The sequence below is a fragment of the Urocitellus parryii genome, chromosome 9 (assembly GCF_045843805.1).
Source record: "Urocitellus parryii isolate mUroPar1 chromosome 9, mUroPar1.hap1, whole genome shotgun sequence".
NCBI classification, from domain to species: Eukaryota; Metazoa; Chordata; class Mammalia; order Rodentia; family Sciuridae; genus Urocitellus; species Urocitellus parryii.
The window spans coordinates 54,942,400-54,966,971 of NC_135539.1; the positions used below are offsets into that span (position 1 = coordinate 54,942,400).

The 24,572-nt window shown below is 36.5% G+C and overlaps 1 protein-coding gene and 1 pseudogene across 2 annotated transcripts in view; both read left to right on the top strand.

Moving 5' to 3' along the window:
* Positions 1–24,572, top strand: part of Ccny (cyclin Y) — a 216,903-nt gene that overhangs the window by 19,619 nt on the left and 172,712 nt on the right. The gene's annotated exons all lie outside the window — the stretch shown is intronic.
* Positions 18,449–18,793, top strand: LOC113196985 (NTF2-related export protein 2 pseudogene; annotated as a pseudogene).

Below are 24,572 nucleotides of genomic sequence, written 5' to 3' on the forward strand. Positions count from 1 at the left end.
TCATTGGTGTTTGCCAGCTGCTGCCTGCCAGGTAAACCTTTCTCATATAGTGACTCAGTCTCTAGGGCCTTCTTGAGATCCTTTCTCAAGCTAACACATCTGACCTTTTCTCTGGGTATGCACATATTATTCCTTCTATTATGCACTCTCTTCTGAGAGATCATTACCTGACTGGCTCCTGGGCATCCTATGCCATCTACTTAGGGGTCTTTCCCTAAAATGTGATCCAGAAGCCTTTGCTCCAGTCTCATCATTCTTATTACTTTTTCTTTTTTAATGCAGTGTTTACGATAGTCTGGCATTATCTTATTATTATTTTTGCCTATTTCTTGTGTATTCCTTGGTCACCGCACTCTGATTATAAACTTAATCACAGTAGGGACTATGTTTGTCTTGCCTATCATGATATTCCCATTACCTAGAATTGTACCTGACTAATAGTAGGTACTCAGTAAAAGTTGAATGAAAAGAGGTACTACATTCACTTAGCATCTAACTTTTCTTCGTGTTTGTTTCTTGACCTTGGCATTTTCAAAGAGCACAGGCCAGTTATTTTGTAAAATATCCCTCAATTTGGATTTGTGTAATGTTTCCTCTTGATTCAATTCTAATTATGCATTTTATCAGGAATATTACAGTAGAGATGCATTATATCAAGAGATGCATGCTCCTTGTTTAATCCTGCACTGCTGATGTTTATTTTGAATCATGTGGTTAAGATGTAATATCTGCTAATGTCTTCAATGTGGTGTTGCTGTGTTTTCCTTTGTAATTAGAAAATAACTTGTGGGGATTTTGAGACTATGTAACTATGTCTACTTCTTATCAAATGTTCACTTTGATAACAGCCTGTTCCATATTTTTTAGTAGGCATTTGATAGTAAGGAAGAGCTGTTTCTTCTCATAGCTTATATATTCGTTAGTATGGATTTATGGATTCTTACTGCCTTCAACAAGTTGTAATCTGTTCTTTCTATCTTATTACGGCTCAGATTGTCCCAAATTTGGTTGGTGAAAGCCTCTTTATATTATTTTCTCTTCAAGCTGTTCCTATCTTTTCCTTGAGTACTTCCTTAGTTTCTGGGAGGATATTTGCTCTTTAGAAATTCTTTCTCTCTTGGTTTAGGAAAAAAAATGCCCCCCCCCCCACTAAGACATATGGATGCAATATTTTCCGTTTATACAACATCATAGTAACATAAAGTCAATCTTGGTGCCTGAAAATGTGACCTTAAGCAAGGCTTTCTAAATATTTATTTTTGCAATACTGGAGATTGACTCCATAAATGCTTTATCACTGAGCTACATCCCCAGCCCTGTCTTATTTTGAGAAAGGGTCTTTTAAATTGCCTAGAAGGGCCTTGAGATCCTTCTGTCTTAGCTCCCTGAGTTTCTGGGATTATAGATTTGTGCTATCACACCTGGCATATTTATTTTTTAAAACCTACATGGTTTTGCTTACTGTTTTTGTGAAGTCAAAAAGCAGCAGCATATTTATTTGCAGCTCAGAGACAAAATCATGTGAGAAATGGTCAACATTTATTGAGTACTTCAAGTGCATAAAGCATTGTTCTGTAGCTAGAAAGAATAACAAAGGAAAGTAGAAGAGAACATATATTTGCTCAAAGGGATGGTGGGATTTAGTGGAGGAAAACAAGACTGTATTGCAATAAGAACATTTCAAATGAAATTGAAAGTCTTCCTTAACCTGGTTACATGTAAAGATCACCACTTAAAGCTGGACATGGTGATACATGTCCATAATTTCAGCTACTTAGGAGTCTGAGGCAGGAGGATTAGTAGTTCAAGGCCAGCTTGGGCAATTTAGCAAGTTGGGTCTTGCTATGGGTCTTGCTAAAAGAAAAAATGGAGAGAGAGTGGATGGGTGCTGGGAATGTAGTTCAGTGGTAGAAGAATTTCTGGGTATGTGCAAGACCCCTGTGTTCAATCTCTAGTACCACACACAGAGAAAAGATTATCATTTGATTAGTAGCTGTAATCAGTCTTAAGAATTTGATGTGATTTTGGACTACTACTTCTCAGGCTCATACCAAAGACAAATCAAGGGAAGGCTTGAAGAAAGACACAACTTTCAGATTTGAATGGTTACTTATCACACACAGAAGAACAGGGCAAAGATACCAGCTTTCTGTAATCCCTGTTGAGCACACCAGATAGGGTAGTACTGAAATGAGAAGGTGATGACTGCATGAGTTATGGGATACTCTGCTACTGAGGAGCCCCAGCTAGTGTAGCAAGTGGGGTTTATTTTCTGGAGCTTGACTTGATGCAGAGTGAGGAGGGACCAAAGTCTGTCCTTTTCCAGAGCCTAGGAAACCATGAGGACCTGCTGCCTGACAGCCATTAGGGCGATAGGGAGGTGAATGGGATATGACCTTCTAGAAGTTTCTTGCCTATTGTGTTTCAGGGGCAACATACAGTGGTCCTCCAAAACAGAAAACTGTGATTCATGCCTTGCCTGCATATCTTATTTAGGTAAGTGCATGTTTACAGAGCCCTGTGGCAGAGCTAATCCCCTGTACTTTTCTGGATTTGCAGCATAACTAATGTCTTCACACAAAAATAGTCCTGTTGCCTCTGACTGCCACTCACCTACCTGTTATGCTGACCACTGTCCTGTTGCACCAGGCTGTAGGTCTGTTCTGTAATTAATGGTTGTTGCATCTGGGTCTTCAGACTTTTATTTCTGTCTACTTTCTTTCTTTTTTTTTTTTTTAATTTGCTTATTTGTTTCCCATTGCTGGGGATTGAACTTGAAACCAGGGTGTTGAGCACGCCAGGCAAATGTTCTACCACTGAGCTATCCCTCAGATCCCCTCCCATCGTTTAAAAATTTTTGAAAGAGGGTACTGCTAATTTGTCTAAGCTGGCCTCAAATTTAGGATCCTCCTTCCTCAGCCTCCCCAACAGCTGGGATTATAAGCACCACCACTCTTGCCCCTGTCCTTTATATTCACCCTAAACTAATGGATTCTCAAGTAAATTTGAGAATCTTAGGTCAGCCTTCTTTGTGTGTATCCAGAGCTGTTAGACTGTGTCCCAGTGTTTGCAGATGACTGTGTTTTTGTCTTTTGTTTGCTTTTGTTTTTAAAAACAAATTTTATGGCAAAATGTATGTAGAATAAAATTTATCATTTTAGTCGTTTTTAAGAGTATGGTTCAGTGGTGGTATTAATTACATGCACATTGTTGTGCAACCATCACCACCATCTATTTCCCAGACTTCCATACTAAATTATGAAATAATAATTATTCCTACATCTCTCCCAGCCCCTGGCAACCATCATTATTTTTTTTCCCTGAATTTGACTGTTGTACATCACTTATATAAATGGAATTTTAAAATATTTGTGTTTTTTGCAGTTGGCCAGTTTCACTCAGATTAATGTCTTCAAGGTTCATCCATGTTTTAGCATATATCAGAATTTCCTACCTTTTTAAGACTGAAAAATATTTCATTGTATCTGTATGCTACATTTTGTTTATTCATTCTTCTCTTGATGAACATTTAGGTTGCTTTTACCCTTTGGCTATTGGGAATAATTTTGCTATGAACAAGGGTGTGGAGTTCCTACATTTAATTCTTTTGGGTCTATACCAAGCAGTGGAATTGCTAGAATAGACTTCTGTGATTTGAAATCTTGATTTTTGGTGAATCTATTGTTATAACTTAAGTTAAATTTAATCTGAATAAAAGTGATGAGAAGCTGGATTACTATATTATGCATATCTTATGAAGCCAAAAATTTTTAAATTAGGATTTACTTTTAAGGCAGTATTTGTTATTTTTATTTTTGATTATGGAAACAGTATATTAATTGTGGAAACTTTGGAAAGATAAACAGAAAAAAAAATCACCTTTACTCTCACAAGCATGGAGAACAATGCTTGTTCTTAACATTTTAAACTAGTATTGTTATAGAATACCCTAATGGAATGTACAGTGTATAGCTTCAAAAGTTTGAAAATTTCTACCCATATCTATGGGTCAGAAAGAAAACTTATGTAATTTTTACCATGTGAATTTACTAGATAAAGGTATTTATTCATTCATTGATTCATCAATTCATTTTCTTTCTGATATTTATTTTATTATTATTTTTATTACTGGGGATTGAGCCAAGGGGCATGCTACCACTGAGCTATATCCTAGCCATTTTTATTTTTTGAGATAGGGTCTCACTAAGTTGCCCAAGCTGGCCTTGAACTTGTGATTTTCTTGCCTCAGTCTCCAAATAGCTGGGATTACAGGTGTGTGCGCCATCATGAACTGCTTGATATATGTATTTATGTGTATATAATTGGGACTGTGATGTAAATATGGTCCCAGTTATAGTTTTCTTTTTCTCTTATTGTAAAAGGAATAATTCTAAGTAATTTTCTAAAACATGATTATTGACTACTATTTGTGATATTTAAGATCAATTCCATAATTTATTTAATCACAATAGTACTAATTATGCTAGAATTTAAGTCCTTAGATTTTGGTCCTTTAGGTTTTTCTTTTTAAACTCTCATAATATTTTGTTTGCATGTCATTGAGGGATTTACCTAGGATGCTTTCTGAAAATCTGTTTTTTGCCTTTTGAAGAGGCAAGAATTTGAAGTATATTGAATGATAATTTTCAGGTTTGTGTGAATAACTTATACATTTGAGAATTGGCATTTTGCTTACAGGAGTCTTCATTATTTTTTTTAAAATGTATTGATCATCTACCGAAGATGATGGCATTTTATTTAAGTACATACAATAATTTAAGTACATATAAGATTTGTCCTTTGCTTTCTAGGTCTTTAAACTCTAATTGGGAAGATAAAAAGCACATATGTTATCATTTAAGGAAATGCGTGAAAAGAAATGTATTGGTTGTACGGAAGTAGGTGCTAAAATCAAACCAAAAAGAGAATATGTGATAAAATGTCAAAAGTGGAAGAGATGACTTTTAGCTTGGGTGATATGGAACAGTTTCATGGAAGAGATATAACATAGAGAACATTTCTGGCAGGGGTAAGTCAGTAGGAAAAGTCTAGATGTGAAAAAATACAGGATTTATTTGGGTCATGGTGAGTGTGAGCATTTTGCTGAAGAAGATTGGGGTGACTTATCCAGACAGTTTTTGGGTCTGTTACATTCTAGTGGGTCCATGAGGTGTAGGGCTATGAATGCCAGGCGAGGGAGTGCCAGGTTTGGGGTTGTAGGCTTATCTGATCCAAGTGGCCCCAGGAAGATTATATTGGAAATAGGAGAATCAGATGGGAATAGGAAAAGACTAGAGCTGATGAGGTAACTTGTACTGGTTCAATGAGTAATTCTGAGTGTAAGACAGGTGGGAAAGAAGTTTCAGAAGCAACCCTGCTGTTGTTACCCCCCCACCCACACACACCCTCCCAATACTTTGAATGTGCCAGGACTGTGTCAGAGCAGAAATTTTTAAAGATCTTTGTATTCCCTGCCTGCCTGACACTGAGTAGGAATGAAATCATAGTGAAAGAATGAGAGAAACAGCAATATAATTTTATGTCTAGAGGTATAGAGAAAAGGGGGATTCTCAGGGTTGACCTTGAGCGTTTTGGAGCCTGGGTGATTGGATGATGAATGCTGTTTCAGTGGATAGAAAAATTGGAGAAGTGAGGAAGAGGGATTGGCTTTGAGGAGGGAGACGGTAAAAAATATTGGGTTTGAACAGGTTTATGTAATCTTTCTCAATGTTACAGGATAATTAGTGTTTCCAAAATTCACTTTAACATATTACTGTTAAAAATGTAATTTCTCTTCTACTTCCAGTAATGCAAAAAGATCGGAATGTTCTGATTGTGAATTGTTGTCAAAGAGATGACGGAAGGACCCAGATTTATAGTCCACTTTGCTTGATGAGAATCTGTGTTTATAACAGCTCTTGTTAGTCTGGAGTCCTTTAATTCTCATGTGATTCTATTTTTTTTTTTTAAAGCAGGAAAACTCTAGTACTCAGATTAAACTGAAAAATTTCATTTGGATTATTTCTCAAATTTTCCAGACCAGCACTGATCTACATCAACACCACTAACAGAGTTGACTAAATTTTACATGCTGTTTGTCCCACATGTCAGATATGTTAGAAGGTTGCTTTCTGATCCACAGACATGTTTTAAAATTAATTAAAAATCACATTATGTAGTTAAGAATAGAGTTGTGATAAAGGGTATAAGTACCATTAGGATGCTTTTTGAATTCATACAGCAGTGTATTATATTGCCATCTTTGAGTTTGAATTCTTATGTGACATAAGCTTTAATAGGACCATTACTTAGATTAGTATGCTTTTTAGGCATTTCATGTCTGTGAATTGTGTTTTTATACTTTTTTTCCAGCTACCGATTTAGCGTTTTCTCAATAATTCAATTTCTTTATAAGTTAGCCTAGTAACTCTTTCTTAACATAAGACAGTTTATCTTTTACAAATTAGATCTTTACCAAAACAAAGGTGGTATAAATTAAATTTGGGGAGTGGTTCTAAGTGAGAATTGTCCTCTTGCTGAAATATGGAAATTCTCTATCTTGAATTTTCCTAGTGCTTACTTTGCTTACTTAAGACCAAGACTGACATGTATATACTTTTGAAGAAGCCAAATAGCATATGTTTAATTATCAGTAGACCTAAGTGTATTTTGCATCACTGTTGCACTTTGGACACTAGGACTTTGGAAGGTGGAAAATTCCAAATGCAAATGAGAGATTTCTATCACTGGGTTTTATATCTTAATAATAAGTCCTGTCTCAAATGTACCTGGTAATGTTTCTTGAGCTGGGAAGCTTATGGGGTATAAATAGATAGGTTATCTTTCCTGGAGAACATTAGTTATCTTTACTGCAGGACTTTTGAAATGGAGAGAAAGCAAGAGTAACATAAATCTGGTATTCAGCTAGAAAGGAAAATATATATATATATGCATATTTATGTTTTAACCTAGTACTCATGATGTAAAACTTGTTTTTAGTCTCTTTACAGTGGAATTTTTTTAATTGAAGCCTTAATATCTTATACAGAACCTAGATTAATTTCTTCTCTGCTTTATTTTTCAAATTAAAATTGAGAAGACATATCTGTGCTTCCTACTTGCCAAATAAAAAGAAGTTGAACATCAGAAATAAAAAACTGCAGAAGAAAAATAGAACTAAGAGTCTCCCTTATTTGTATGTTGTTATTGTCAAGATTATCCACTACTGAATTACGTATTGCAAATTGATATATTTTTGGTTAACTTCTGGGTTTTGAGATTATTATTTCTCTTTTACTTCTGCTAATCTTGTTATTTTAGAAGTTTCCAGTTAAATATAATATTAGGGGAAGAGAAAGTAATTAGAAGTGTAAATAAAATCTTTAACATAAATAGTATTATATGACTGTCAGTTTCTTAGTTTTGAAAATTGTATTATGGCTATATAAAGTGTAAACCTTAGAGGAGATTGAGTGAAGGGCATATGGGAACTCTGAACTATTTTTATAATTCTCCTGTAATCTGAAAATTATTTCAAAATAAGAATAATAATTGGGGCCTGGAGTTGTGGCTCAGTGGTAGAGTGCTTGCCTAGCACATGTAAGGCAGTGGGTTTGATTCTCAGTACCACCAAAAAAAAAAAAAAAAAAAAAACCAATTTGGCTGATTTATCAGCTGCAAAAATATTAGTGCATTATAAAACCGAAAAGGAGCGATTTCTGTGTTGTAAGGAGTAGCCAGAGATTCTTTTGTTTGTATGGTTGAATTCCTTGTTCACTTTTATTTACCTGAAAAATTGAGAGTTGATGCTTTGTCTCAGGATGAAGATACTGATATTAGAGTGTGTTTTGTAGCTTGGACCTGTTCTTTCTCTTTTTCCATGTTATGTATCATTATATGCATAAATACCTGAGCAGTATTATTTTGCACGCATACATGTACTTCTAAAATGAGTTTACTGACTTTCTAAAAATTTTATAGAATTTCATTTTAGCTTAAGTTTTAGCCAGCTTTTTTGCTACTGTAACCAAAGGACCTGACAAGACAGTTTTAGAGGAGGAAAAATTTAAGGCTCACAGTTTCAGAGATCTCAGTCCTTAGATGGCCAGCTTCATTGCTCTGGACCTAACATGAGGCAACACATCATGGTGGAAGAATGTGGTGGAGAAAAATGGCTCAGGATATAGCCACCATGAAGCATAGTGAAAGAGATAGACTTCCCCTCACTGTGGACAAAATATAAAATCCAAAGGCATGTCTGTCCCCATTGACCTATCTCCTCTAGTCACACTGTACCTGCCTATAATCACCACCTAGTAAATCCCTACCAGGGAATTATTGCACTGATTAGGTTAAGGTTCTCATAACCCAATCTAAACTTTCTTGCATTGTCTCACACATGAGCTTTTGGGGGAGACTTAATATTGAAATCATAACAGCTTGTTACACATTTGTTTTCTTGATGAGATGGTGCTAATCATTTGCCTTTTGAGAATAATATTATTTTATTTTGAAAATAGCATAGATTTGGGGCTTAATGTAAAAGTTGAGTAATCAGGTTTTTAAATACTTATTTATATCTAAACTTAAGAAATGATTTTAAAAAAATAAGTTGGCTCAATTTATTTATTTTTCTCTCTTCTTTTTCTTCCTTTTCTTTTTTTTTTTTTTTTTTTTGGTACTGGTGATTGATCCCAGGGTGCTTTAACTCTGACTTATATCCCCAACCCTTTTTAGTCAGCTCTTTATTTTGAGACAAAGGTCCACTAAGTTGCTGAGACTGACTCAAACTTGTGATTCTCCTGCCTCAGCCTCCCGAATCCCTGGGATTATAAGCGTGTGCTACTGTGCCCTTTGGCTCAGTTCATTTCTAAAGAATAGTACACATCTTTATTCAGTGGCCTCAACATTGGACTAAATCTAACATTTGTGAATTTTAACGTCAAAGGATATCATATGCATACTTAATCATTTATATTTGTGATTGTTGTTACCTCTATTAACAAAGAGATGAAAGAGTCCAAGGTTTTTCAGCAGTTGCTCTACTCAGGCCTGTGTTAAAGCTTAGTGTGGACACTAGCCTGGAAACTTGGGCTCTACTTCTATACTTTGTTATCTTCACACTTTTTCCTTTTGTTCTAAGGTAGCACTCTCTACTAGAGCTTTCTGTGAAGATGGAAATGTTCTCTGTCTATACTGTCCAGTGTGGTCGTGTCTTGTGTACAACATGTGGTTGTTAAGTACTTGAAATGTAGCTGGTGTGATTGAAGATCAAAATTTTATATTAAAAATTTTTTGGAGGCACTGGGGATTGAACCCACAGGTGCTCTACCACTGAGATGCATCCCCAATCCTATTTATTTATTTATTTATTTATTTTAAGGACAGGGTCTCATTAAGTTACCCACACTGGTGTGGAACTTGATCCTCTTGCCTCGGCCTCCTGAGTCATTGGGGTGACAGGCATGTGTCACCACACCTGGCAAATTTTATTTAATTATAAGAAATAGATTTATATGGTTATATGTGGTACTGGCTACTGTATTAGTAGCATAGATTGGGGGCTACTATTTATTGCTAGCTCCTTCAGTGGTCTTCCTTGAATGCCAGGGTATGTTGGAGAAGGAATTGGACACAGACTTTTATAGGGCAACTGAATTGCCTTTTGTTCTAACATAAAATTTCCATTAGGACTAGGAATGTAGCTCAGTAGTAGACTTCATGCCTGGTATACTTGAGGCCCTGAGTTTGATCCCCAGCATTACAAAGAAAAAACAAGAAACAACAATAACTAAAAATCCATTGAAAGAGTTTTAATAGACTTGTAGAAATATTGTCATGTTGACTTCTTGTATTTGGGGTACATTTTGTAAGAGATTCTTTTTGGGTGCCATTTTAAATTTAACTTTTTACAAACCCTTCCATGGCAGTAAATATATTATTTCCTGTGTTAGGGATCCAGCCCAAAGCCTTCTGCATGCTAGGTGAGCACTCTACCACTCAGCTATACCCAGCCGTATCTCATCATTTTTAGTGACTATGGGTAGTAGTTTATTTTTGAGTGTCTCATTGTTTATCTGAGTTCTTGTTTTAGAGTTTTTAATATTAGATAAAATTCTGAGAAGATTGATTATGCATATTTGTATTGGGGTTGCATTTCATCTTTGTCTTTTTGCTTAGGAAAAATTAGAATTGTCAAGTCAAGAGTTAGGTATATGTTTAGAGTTTTTATTGTTTAATGCATGATGCTATTATTAACCCCCCCCCCCATCCCACCCCAGGTTGTACCAGTTTACCCTCTGATATGTAATCTGAAGAACTGGCAGCTATAAGGTAGCATATATATACTTACACAGCTTTTGTTTGGTCTATTTCTGCTGTGCTCAGGGAAAAAACAAGTGTCCCTCAGTGTGGTGTATTTGACATTTGGCTTTTTGGGGTTGACTAGGGTTGAGGCTAATGTGGCAGGACTTTTGGAGTTCTTGCCACCATTCTGTCTGCCTGTGGTTTGTGCTGTGCTGCCTCTTGTGTTGCTCAGTAGAGAAACTCAGTTTCTGGGACTGCAAGTCCAGAGCCCTGTAGCTGTCCCTTCACCCACTGTGAACAGGGACTCTGCCCTGGTATCAGCATGTCTGCCTCTATAATCTGAAGTTCACCTCTAAGCATAGTGGTGTATTTTTCACGGTTCTGGGTTGATCTCCTGGATTTAGCCAATTGTCAGTGGTCTATGCTTCTAATTTGGCACTGAAAATAGGTGCTTATTTTAAATTTGGGACAAAAGGAGACCCTTTTCTCTTTCACACTTTTGTTAGAATTATGTTTTATTTTTATCAGAAAGAAATGATCAATGTTTGAGGAACTAGACATGTTTAACTTGATTTAAACATTGTATATGTATATCTATTGAAACAACAATGTTACCCCATTAGTGTGTTTTTTTAACATAACCAGTTAAAATTTAAAAAATAAAAGAATGATGTCTTAATTTTTAAGGAAGGTCTCAAATTCAAAGCCTTCTTGAAAGAAAGTGGCCTGCAGTTTTTAAACAGTCATTTTAAAATTGTGATGGAATGGGCCTGTACTAAAATATTAATCAGCAGTGCTTTAGAGACAATGGATAGAGTTTTTCCTCTCAACAAGTACTGGACATGTGCAGAATGCAGGATAGCATAAGGATAGAAATAACAGTACTCGGGGCTGGGGATGTGGCTCAAGCGGTAGCGCTCTCGCCTGGCATGCGTGCGGCCCGGGTTCGATTCTCAGCACCACATACCAACAAAGATGTTGTGTCCGCCAAAAACTAAAAAATGAATATTAAAAAATTCTCTCTCTCTCTCTCTCTCTCTCACTCTATCTTTTAAAAAAAAGAAATAACAGTACTCACCAAGGAATAGAAAGTTTATGTGAGAAATAAGAAAGAAATGATCACTGTTTGAGGAACTAGACATGAAAAGTCACAAAACAAGAAATCTTTATTAGATAAGAAGGTGCAAGAAACGAGTGAATTAGTATTTATTGAGCACCGTTGAGTGCCTGGCACTCTCGAGGTGTATAGTCCTGCCAGTGCTACAGTGCTACCAGCTATAGGACCTATGTCAGAGGAGGAGGAAAAGCCTGGGTGGAAATGGCATGAGGGCTTAAGTTGAGCGTTGGACCCTAGTGGCATTTTGATGAAGAGGAGAAGATGAGTGTTCCAGGCATGGAGAGGTTACCAACAAGGATTATTTCTAGGTTCTGTGAAGGCAGAAGCCAGATCAGTCATATTTACCACATAGTGCTGGTGCTAGCGGATGTTCAATGGATGGTAATGGAGTAGGTACAGTAGGTGGTCAGTTATTACTTCTTAAATAAACGAGTGTTTCAGACAATAATTCTGGCTGCTATAAAGGTTCATGTAGAGGTGAAAAGAAAAGAATGCAGAAATTGGTTGAAGCCACATGGAAGAAGGGAATTTGAGCTGTATTCTCAAAGCAGTGAGGAAGATTTTTCAGCAGGCAGTGATGTGATTAAGTTGGAGTTTTAAGGTGATTCATTAGGAATTAATGAGTAGGGATATATTGGAGGAAAAGGTTAAAAGCAAGGACACCAGAACTCCAGAGAAGGAACTCCAGAGACTGCAGAGAGGGAAGTAAATACTTCCCAGTGCCATTGGCTGTCCTTGCTCTTGAAGTTACAACTGAAAGGCAGGAAGATTTAGGGGCCCTGGAAAAACTGAGGATCTAAATTTTAGTCTATCTGTAGGTTTGAATCCTTGCTTTACTAGATGCCACTCATTTGAACCTGGGCCTGCTAATTAACTCCCTTCTTACAAAATGGGGATAATAAAAATATCTACTTCATAAAATTAGGGATAAAATGAAACAATAAGATAAAGTGATTCTTACAAAGTAAGTGCTCAGTAAATATTAGTTATTAATAATATTGCTAGGTAAAGAACATTTCTTCTTGTGAGATTACATGAGTACAGATGTCATGGATTTTATCAAACATTAAAAATAGGGGCTATTTAGACATCTCTGGAATACAGTTCTGAAAGAAACTGGCTTCCTAGAGGTGGCCTTCTGGATATCACCAGAGCACATGTCTCCGCTCCTACCTTGGAGCCAAGGCATCTGAGCGTGACAGGACTATCAGGTATGGTGAGGTCAGTGTCTTGGAAAGCTTCACAGGTCTGCAGTTGGACAATAGAATTTCTAAACCAGAGAAAGGTGTCTGAGTTAACAGAAGTAAAAGATTTCATTTACCCAAACCTGCTCTCAAGGGACCTGTAATTTTGTACATTCTCCTAAGTATCAAGGAACAAAAAACAGTCACAGACTTACTGTTCCTCTTCCACACCCTTAAAAATTTTTTGATTATGCCGGTTTAAACACCTGGCTAATAATTGGAAGGGTATTAGAAGCAGGTTAAAATGGTCAGAAGATGATGTACATGCCAAGGAAACTTGAGAGCAAGCAAGGCTAGAATTGGGAATTGATTACTGATGATGGTGTGGAGTCCTCTTGCCTGGAGGTTAATACAATGAAGATGAAAAAATGCTTATTTGAGGAGTCACATAACTAGAAATCTGGAGACCTGTTTCAACGTTTACTCAGTCTTAGGCTGTGTGGCCTTGGGTGAGTCTTGTACATTTTCTAGGCTTCAAGTTCCATCTTCATCTCTAGCATTTATTTATAAACTCTCTCAGTATTTCTCTCTTCAGAAACTGTTCTGCCACTAAAATGGAATAATCAATCTTCTTTAGTTTGAAAAAAAAACTTTTCAATTGAATTGATAACTTTTCTGTTTTTTCAGTTTTTATTGTATACAATTATCTTAAACTTTTTTTGTCATTTTTTTATTTGCTACGAGGTGTTTATATGTGTTCTTGTTACTTTTCACAGACATGATTGGTGGTGGTCATTTTATACTCTGTTCAGATGTCATGGGTACATCTCTGCTAGTGAAACTGATTCTAGTTTGTGGCGGAACTGTCTGCATCCCCCTTTCATGGTATTTTCAGAATGTTCTCCAGAGATCATGACTAATGGAATAATTAGACATGAGGGACTCCCTTGGACTCTTGTCTGCTCCACTGCTGGGCCCTGAGGGTCAGGCCGGCCCTTCTGTGCCTGAGCAGTATGGCACAGGAATGCCTTATAATTTGGGATTAAAGTAGAAGCTTTAATCTAATTTGGGATTAAAGTAAAGGTCAGATCCTCCAAGGGAGTCAGGTCATCCTCCTCGTTTGACCCTCCTTCATCAGGATTCGAATTATTTGAGATCAGGAGTGTGCAAGAGACTCAGCAGGGCTGAGTAAACAGGGCTTTCGGCTCCAGTCTGGTGTATTTCCGCTTCTGAATTCTGAGATCTTATCACCACTGGTCTTAAGAAATGGCCAGCTTTCTTCACTTTTTTGGTGTACAGGAAAGAGCAGCAGTGAACTGTTACCTTGAGGAACTTCTTGCTGATGTGACATCATGGAAATCTGCCTACCTTACTTTGTGGAAGTAGTTCAGTGTCAACATATAAAAAAGAGTCTGGATTAACAAATAAAATATTAAACAGAAATAGCTTTGCAGAGCACTGTGGACAAGATTGGCAAGAGTATATGAGTTTCTGGTGACTTTCAGTACTGATTTTCACACAGGTGCATCAGTGTGTCTGAGGGACAGAGCAGGACATGTGAGTCTTGAGACTTTACCTGTGACCTTAGACTCATTAGCCAGAAGCATCAGCTGAACTGCTAAGAGTTTGAGCATTGTTTGATTTTACAGGTAGATTTGATGTCATCAAATCAGCTGAAGCTGAGAATAAAAGGTTTAGCACAACTTAGGGAAGTTATAGTCTTATAAGGGAATCTTGTGGATAAGATTTAAACAGAATTGTTTGGTCTCCGAAAACTTGGATTTTGCTTTCAGAAAAGAAAAGATTCTAAAAATTGAATAAACTTTATATGAAAGAGTCAGGAAAATATAAATTAAGAGAATTAGTGCTTGGCTTAGTATACCCTTTTGTGAAAACTATTCCTTTGGGGCTTTCCCCAATTAAGTTTATCTTGACTGAGATTTTTATTGGACTTAAGTGCTGAACCAACCACTTAAGTGAGCTGAAGATACATAAAAATCTGTTACTGAAATGTGTTTCTGAGATTAAGCCTACTAATGTGTAACTTGTTTTTCTCCTTCAGAGCATTATCTAAGTGTGTGTGTGTGTGTGTGTGTGTGTGTGTGAGTGTGTGTGTAAAATCTTAATGTATATGAGGCCAATTCACTGGACCTCCTGAAAACTCATTTCTAGTCAATATTCTTTTATATTAGAGGTGACCAAATGCCTTAATAAGTATGTTTGAATGCAGACCTTTGGAACTCTAAAATTTTTAGACTTTTCAAGAACATTAATAAATGTGACCTGTACACTTATTGCATCAGAATTTCCCAGGTAGTGAGGATGGAGGCTCTAGGACAGGACTTGAAGTCTCATGATTTGGAGGCAAATAAAGAAATAAAACATAGAAAGAGTGGTCAGAGAGGACAGGAACCTGGACAAGCAGTCAGAAAGTGAAAGAAGGATGGTTAGTAATGTTGAGTATTTAGGCAAGTTGATGAAGACTGAGAAAATCCCTATTTGTATTTAGAAAACAAGAGATTTCTAAATCAGAATTTGCAGAGACAGGATTGGAGAACTGCATTTTTAGTAAATTGCCCAGATAATTTGCTCAAAAGTTTGAAAATCACTGAATGCTTTATTAGTTTATAGAGACTTCATAACAATCAGAGTTTTGCTAGTGAGGGCATGTGCTCAAAGAAGATAAGTATTTTGTTATATTGATTCATGTATCCCTTACCCATACTCACAGTGTTCATGTACTTTGTGGTATGCTCGAATCAGGCTAGATGCAAGGCCTAAATTAAATATTAGCTAATTATAGGCCTGGGATGATAATGATTTTGAATCTTTTCTGACTTTGTATTTCTGTGCAGTTACTCCAGAGGCTTAACCAGGTAATGGGAAGTGCCTTATATTTTCCCTATTATTATTTTTCTTTGTTGCACCAACTAATCTCAGAAACTCTCAAACCTTGTGAATTGTTGTCTATTAGGTTGCTTGTTTTACTTGCTGTTCTATAAGGTTTTAACAAAGAAGCTGGATTTCTTTGCCTGTCTCCCCCCCGCCCCCACCCTTAGCTTGTGTACTTTCAAAGCAGGGATTGTTCATGGATAATGTTGGTAATACCTCTGTTCAGCCCAGTTCTTGGACATGGGAGGAATGTGATACTTGCATGTGATGACTGATGGATGAGATGTGATCTGAACATTTATATTAGCAATGCTCCTCGTTTCTCTAACTTGGACTCTGAGAAAACCTCCTTCCTTCCTTTTTCCATGGATTCCATACTAGTTTTTGTCTTTATTTACTAAATATGTATGTAGTGGTCTTCTTGCTTTAGTTTCTTTCTTTTAGATTTATTGTTTATAATCTTGCCAGGCTCATTTTATGCAAACACTACTTTGAACAATTCACTGTCCTTCAAAGTGGCCTTCAGTGACACTCCTTGGCATTCGAAGCCCTGCATAATCTTGCCTTTCCCTGCCTTCCTAAATGTCTCATCCTGTCCTTTTTGTACCCACTGATGACAGGTGTTTGTCATTTTCCTCACAGTTTTAAATGTGGCATTTGAGCTTAGAAGGAGGATGGGGACAGGGCAGGAATGCTGTGTTTCTAAGGCACTGACAGTTGAGCCAGAATGGAAGCTCTTTCACAGTCTCATGATTTGGAGGCAAATAACAAGGTAAAACATATAAAGAATGGGCAGAGAGCACAGGAACCTAGACAGGCAGTCAAAAAGTGAAAGAAGGAAAGAACTTCAAGATGAAGAAGGATGGTCAGTAACGTTGAATATTTAGGCAAGTTGATGAAGACTGAGAAAATCACTATTTTAGGAGTTATTGATGACAATTTGGTGTGTTGCTTGAAATTTCCAATTCTGTCTTCTTATACTCTGAACATTCCCTGGCTCCTGGTTAGTCTTTGCTCACTGTGGCTCAGGCTTTTCCGGGGAATTAACCTTCCCGGCTCCATTTGTCTCTTTTGTGTCCCATTATATTTGTTAATTCTGTGTCTCAAATAGAGAATTGAAACATAGCTTAAAATGTCCCCCCCCCCATGCTAGATTGTGAACAGAAAGGATTTTAGAACCCAGGAATAAATTAAATTGTAATAAGCAAACTTAAGTGTCAGAAGACAGCCTAAGACATACTTGACTTTGAATTTTGTCCCTATTTCATTCTGGTTGTGGTTTTGGATGTTTACATCCTGCCACCTTATTCCCTTAATTTACCATGTGGGAATAATGAAACCTACTTTATAGGGATGTTGGAAGATTAAATGAGACAAGACAAGAAAAGCAAAGTGCTTCATAGACTCCCACTATAGTTGTTACTGTTAGATTCCTTGCTTTCCAGCAGTGTTTGGTTGAACATCCAGATGGATGCTGAATAGAAGCAGAGAGAGGATTAGTGTGTTTCCACATCCTCTTTGCTGAGGGCAAGGTTGGTGTATTCCACTTTGAATTTCAGGTCTGTGTATAAAGTAAAGAGGAACTGAATGCCTTTTTATGACAATATTAATTTGTTTTCTAAAGTGTTCTATGCAAATGACTTTAAAAAATGGTTGCATAGACGGAAGTATTCTGGGAAAAGTTTATGTATGGATGGCAGTATCATTTTTTTACAGTTTAAAAAAAATTGTAACTAATTGGAAATAGCACAAAATTAAATGCTCATATAGCATTTATAGCAAGGGGTACAGCATATAAAATTCTGAGTTAAAGTCTGTTTTTGTCCACAGAACTCTGGGCATTATTGGATGATTTGTTTTTGGTGTTCTCCTTTTCAGAACAATGGTAGGGCCTAGAGCTTTAGTAGGACATTTATATGAAGTGTACATATTATATGGCTTATGAAATCATAGATGGAATATTCCCATGGAGTTAATTTTTTATTAATATTTTTTAAAGGTATTTAACATTGTTCCTGGTTAGCTCATTCTACCATTTCCTCGGAAGGAACACAAGTATCTCCTCATAGCAACAGGAAGAGTAAAAGTTGGCTATGGGAGAACTTGACAATCAATATAAAAGTTTTAACAGAGTGTTCTATTGAACTCCATGGTCAGTCATTAGGATTTTATCTCTTACCAATCTCTGTGATAAATGATTGCATTTTAATTTTTAGTGATGTTAAATAATGACAAATGACATTTTCATCTAACAGATTGTACTGAGATACTTAAAAATTGCAAGGGGTGCTATTTCCTAATTGAGCCAATTGAAAGTATTCCACTGAATGGTGATACAGATTTGATCTATATTTCTTTTTTTTAAATATTTATTTTTTTTAGAAGTAGTTGGACACAATACCTTTATTTTATTTATTTTCATGTGGTTCTGAGGATCGAATCCAGCGCCTTGCAAATGCTAGGTGAGTGCTCTACCGCTGAGCCACAACCCCAGCCGGAAGATCTATATTTCTTGGTCTCTCAGGTATGCATTCTGGATCAATTGATGTTCAGAGCATACTGTAAGACCTAAGGCATGTGTCCCTGAAAAATAGGTAATATGCCAAATGTAGTGATGAAAAAGTGGAATCATTGACCATGGGAGAAATTTTGGATTGTTAAAACAAGGATACAGAGGAGACAAGAACATACTGACCACACTTGTTATAAATGAGTACTCTGATGTTTGTCATTTGACAGAAAAAAGAGCTCAAGAATAATGGTTCAGAGTCAGAAGCCTGCAGAGGAGGAAGAAAGCCGAGCGAGGCAGACACATGAGGACATAGTGACGCCGCCACAGCTGGAACATACTTATTCAAACTCCCCTAGGATCATATCGGTGGATTTTAAAACTTACATAGGTCAGGCATGTAGAGCTACTGAGGAATTTGTCAATATTTACTATGAGACAATGGACAAAAGAAGAAGGACACTTACCAGGCTGTATGTGGACAAGGCCACTTTAATATGGAATGGAAATGTTGTTACAGGGCTGGATGCCCTAAGTAATTTTTTCAAGATGTTGCCTTCTAGTGAGTTCCAGATCAATATGTTAGATTGCCAACCAGACCATGTGCAAGCTACCCAGTCCCAGACTATAGTTCTTGTTGTAACCAGTGGAACTGTGAAGTTTGATGGAAACAAACAACATTTCTTCAACCAGAACTTCCTGCTGACTGCTCCATCCGCTCCTAATAGCACCCTGTGGAAGATTGCTGGTTATTGCTTCTATTTCCAAGATTGGGCTAGTAGTTGAAGGGGTAAAAATCTATTTTTTTTTTTTTTTGGCTAGTTCCTGAAGCAGAGGTCTTTGTGAATTAATTCATTTAATTAGAAAAACACTGTAAACCGGTTTGTGCTAAATTTCTTCAATTTTTTTTTTTTTTTTTTTTTTTAATTCCTAGCAACACCTTTTCTAGCAGCTGCCAGTTTGGATTGTTGCCCTTCAGAGCTTTAATGCTAGTTTTTTACATGCCTTATATATATATATTCCACTAATGATATTCTTAAAGTAATGTTAAACACATGATCTTGGTACTAACATACTCACTGTGAACCCAGCCTATTGCAAAATTGGAATCCTTTTGTAATACTATCTGTGGAGTATCAGCACAATATAACTCTTTGGGAGTAAGTGGAATTTTTTTTTTTTTTGGTTAATAGGTTAAATTTTTAGTTAACCACATGCCTATTTTCAGTTAACACTGGTAATACAGTTGCAATATATAGTACAGTTTATCAGTTCAAAACTACTATGACACATGAGAATTGTAAATGGAATATTTAATAGACGTTTTCATGTTAAGTTTTCTTATTTTGAGTAGAATTAATAACTAAATAAGTAAAAAAATGTTTTAAATTGACACCTGATTATTGGGTGCATTTGGTGGATTAAAACTTCTTAAAAACAAATATATTGGCAGCTCCAGGTCTAGAAATTTTGGTAATGAGTGCTAGAAAAACTAATAGCTTTAATGGGAGAATGGGGAATGAGAAACGTTCCAAGGTTGAAGCCAAAAGTGAGGGGAGTGACCAAATGGTAAAATTTTTGTACTCATTTACTACCTCCTAAAAATGTAACCTGTTTTTAGGATTTAAATCACTAAGTTAATATGCATCCTTGCCAAATATCATGAAGGTCACACTTGTTCTAAGAATGATTTTTAAGGTCTTTATACTTCATCTTATACTTGTCAGCATCATTTATCTGTTTATTCAAGAACTTATGGGGGTAGAATGTCAGCAATAAGTCTAACCTTGTAACAGGGTATAAAAGGAAAGTTGGAAACAAAGCCATTGCTATCTTTTTGTGATACCCTTAACTTCTAAGTCTTCCAATGAATTTTAGGCCCAAAGATTCCCATGTATTACCCACCCCCATGTTTTGTTCTGTCAACTGCATTAACTATTATTTATTTATTTATTTATTTTTTTATTGTTGGTTGTTCAAAATATTACATAGTTCTTGACATATCATATTTCACAGTTTGATTCAAGTGGGTTATGAACTCCCATTTTTACCCCATACACAGATTGCAGAATCACATCAGTTACACTTCCATTGATTTACATATTGCCATACTAGTGTCTGTTGTATTCTGCTGCCTTTCCTATCCTCTACTATCCCCCCTCCCCTCCCCACCCCTCCCCTCTTCTCTCTCTACCCCCTCTACTTTAATTCATTTCTCCCCCTTGTATTATTTTTCCCTTTTCCCTCACTTCCTCTTGTATGTAATTTTGTATAACCCTGAGGGTCTCCTTCCATTTCCATGCAATTTCCCTTCTCTCTCCCTTTCCCTCCCACCTCTCATCCCTGTTTAATGTTAATCTTCTTCTCATGCTCTACGTCCCTACTCTGTTCTTAAATTAACTATTATTTAAAAGTTAAAATTATTTGGTTTGTGATTCATTCTTCCATATTACATTGGGTACAATTATTTTAAAATATGTTCTTGTTAATATGACTATTTAATTGTCTTTTTTGAGAGAAAAATAGAGAACAACAAATCTTCATGATAAACTTAAAAGAAAAATGGTTTAAACCTCAAGATAAGGGTTCAGACTATAAGAAGGGAGATTGAAAAGCTCAGGAAGAAGAATATGGGTAGTTTAGTGCTTCTATCTTATGAAATGGGGAAGCAACTGAGGGAAGGGAGAATGGGAGGCAGAATTCTTAAAAATATAATTTCTTGGAAAGAAAAAGGATTAGATTTTTTTTTCATTGCTGACATAAAAGATTACTACAAGTTACTGACTTAAAACAACACACACTTTAAAAATTTTTTAGTAGTCTATATTGGGGGCCTGACACAGGTCTCACGGGCAAAAATCAAGCTGTCAATAGGCAGTGCTCCTTTTTGTAGACTCTACAAAAAGGGAATTGTAACTGTGTTGATAGGTGAAGCCGGTTCTTAGAATTAGGAAGGGACAAAAGGTGAAGATGTGAAGACTTATGACAGGTGCACGGAATGGAGCCTAATAAGTGCAAAAAGTGAAGTGCTCAGTTTGCCTGTTTATGTTTGTGACAGATAGTTTTGTGGGAAGCTAAGAAGCATAGTGAGGCAACAGGAGAAAAAGACAGTAATGAAGAAAATAAAAGAGGGATAAGAAGAGAGAGTCAGGGAGGGGGACAACAATGTCTCCAGAGCCCTATAGGCACTAGTGACAGAACGGAAGTTGAAAGAACTTTTGCATAATTGGGTGGGGACAGGAAAGCTATTCTTGTATTGTATCCCAAAAACTCTTGGGGTGGTTTTTAAATCTAAATATGAGTTCCTGTAGTACATTCTGACCTCAATGAAGAAAGGGACTGTCTGTTAGCTCAGTATCCCCTCAACTAGCATAGCAGTTCTCAAACTTTTTGTTCTCAGGACGGACCTCATTTATAGTGTTAAAAATTATAGAAAAACTCATAGGAACATTAAATGCTACTCAGCACTATGGGAGGTAGTTTGGTGGGCTTCTCAAATATTCAGTATATGCTGTAGAGAATTGAGAACATGTTCATAGCAACATTATTTATAACAGTCAAATGTAGACTAACCCAAATGTCTGGGTTGAATGAACAAACAAAATGTGTACCTGTCCGTAGAATATTATTTTGTCATAGAAAGAAGGGAAGTACTAATACCTTCTACAACATGGATGAACCCTAAAAACTTCATGCCAAGTGAAAAAAGTCAGCCACAAAAGGCCATATATAGATGAATCCATTTATATGAAATGTTCAGAGTAGAAAAATTCAGAGACAAAGTAGGTTAGTGATCACCAGTGGATGGGGGAGAGGAGGATGGAAGTGATGGGGAGGATGGGGATTTGGCTTCTGTTTAAAGTGATGAAATGTTTTGGAATGAATTAGTGGTGATGATTGTACAGCCTTGTGAATATACTAAAAACTATTAAATTGTTCACTTTAAAAAAAACAATTTTAGTTATAGATGGGCAATGATACCTTTATTTATTAATTTATTTTTATGTGGTGCTGAGGATCAAATCCAGTGCCTCGTATGTGCGAGGCAAGCACCTCAGCTCCAAATTGTTCACTTTTAAATGGTGAATTTTGTGGTGTGCGTGAATTATATCTCAGTTAAACATTCTTGACACAATGGAGCTTTACTCGGTCACAAAGAAGAATAAAATTCTATCATTTGTTGGTAAATGGGTGGAACTGGAGAACATCATTTTGAGTGAAATAAATCAGATGCAGAGCTGGGCATGGTGGCACACATCTCTAATCCCAGTGGCTTGAGAGGCTGAGACAGGAGGATTGCAAGTTCAAAACCAGCTTCGGCAAAAACAAGGCACTGAGCAACTCAGTGAGACCCTGTCTCTATAAATACAAAGCAGGGCTGGGAATGTGGAGTTCAATCACTGGCTCCCCCCCCCCCCCCCAATCAGACACAGAAAGTCTAGAGTTGCCTGTTTTCTCTTATACTTAGAAGTTAGTGAGTGTTAAGGAATTAAAAAAAAAAAAATAGAAGGGAGAATAGTGGAATAGAGGAAAGAAAATGGTGGGGCTTGGGGGAGGGATAGCAAAGGGTAGGAACAGCAGAATGAAATGAACCAAGCTATATCATGTGCATGTATGTACATATTACAGTGAATTCCACTTATCTGTATAAGTATAGTGTACCAATTAAAAATTCTTGAGCACCCCAAGGAGTTTTTATGTCTAGATATTTATCATAGTATAAAATTGAGAATTTGAAATATTAAATTTAAAAAATAGCATTATAACATACCCAGTGTATATTAATATGGCATTTTTAAAATAAAAAAAACTGATACTGCCAAAATAAAAAATATAATGAGAGTTTTTTTATGTCTTTATTATCTGGTTAATAAAAGATAGTGAGAATCTCATTTATGTTTTAGTAGTGAGTCTTTTGTGATATATTGCTTTGGTTAAAATATATGATATAAATCCAACTTTATACAGATGTGGTTGGAAAAGGAAAGAGGATTGCGTTATAGCCTTTTTAGATAATGTGGATATTCTTTGATACATCAAAACTTGACAAATGCTAGTTTATTAAAGCTAGTTGCAGTTTGAACAAAATCATTTAATAATATATTTATCTAGCTTGTACTTTGAGTGATCTTTTATCCCTGCAATATTTTATAATTATCATGCTTCCTCATTTGGAAAAGTGCTGGTTCACTGAGTTATGCAGATCTTTTAAATATTGACACATTTCATTAGTTGTCTAGCTACCTAAAAATCACATTTGTTAATATCATCACTGATCCCATCAGAAAACTTTGGGAAGCATTCAGTGAGCTCATGGTGGTAGATAGAGAGTTTTCAGTTATTTTAACTTCTGTGTGATAAATGTGATTGGCTTTTGTGGATGTGATCTTGAATGTTTTATAATATAATATAATAGAAATAAAGGATTTTGAGGGCAAAATTTTGTCTGGTGTTAACCTGTTTATATAGGTAACTTCCTAGTAGGGGTTGACTTTGTCCTGCTTTATGTTGCTTCTTTATGCGAGAGTAGAGTATATGTGTATTGAGAAAAGTGAGGTGGATGGGTTTGTTTTAGTGAACTAGTAACTTCAGTACAAAGAGGAAGGGGGAGTTAGGAGGAGAATGGAAGAGCAAAGTTGAGTGTTTCGGGGGAGGGAAACGGGCCTCCTGTCCCAGGGAATCTGTCTAGGTACTTCCAGATCTTGCTCATTTTGATCCTTACCTTGAATCCTACCAGTTAGACTGGGAGAGTATATTAATTATTACATTTGTTTTATAGATGAAAAAAAGCAAGACTCAGAAATGTCAGTTGAATTATCTAAAATCTTATGGTTGGCTAGTTAGAATGTGCACCAGTCCTTAGACCTGTCTCCTGATATGTGCTGATGTGTTTGTAACTATAAAGGGCTTGTTTTATTAGAAGACAAAATGGAGGCTTCTCATGGATAGAGCCAAAGGAATCTTTGGGGAAGTTGATGCATCATATTGCTACCTTGGATCAGGTGAAGGTCTAATGGCATATGCAGGATCTTTCACTTGGGGACTGTTGGACTCTGCCCAACAGTTGTTCATAATTCAAAGACTAATGAGATCACACAGTGCATGAGGAGATCTGGAAAGGCTTATTCCATGTAATAGAGGCTTTCTGGGGGAGAGCAGGGCAGGCCCTAGACTATGTACAAAAGTATCTTGAGAGAGGGAAGAAACTGTCTTGGCTGTATTCTGATGGGGTGATGGTGGTAGGGCCGGACTGCTGAAGGCTTCTTCCAGAGCTTCCTACCTAGACTTAGATGTTTTGAACTTTCTCCATCTGCCTAAGGAAGGGGGTCCTAAGTCTTTTTATCACCTTTCCCAGAAGGGGAAGATAGGGGAGTGGTAGGGATTGAAAGCTGTCAGCATTCAGACATTAGAAATAGAGCCAGACTTTGTCTTGTAGCAGGAGATGTCTATTCTTAATAACTAGAAGTTTGATTCTAAGTTAGTGCTTAGATAGAGGAGCAAGGGGAGTGATGAAGTAGGTTACTGGCAGGACTTGTTGACTTAGCTACAGTTATAATTCTGCATG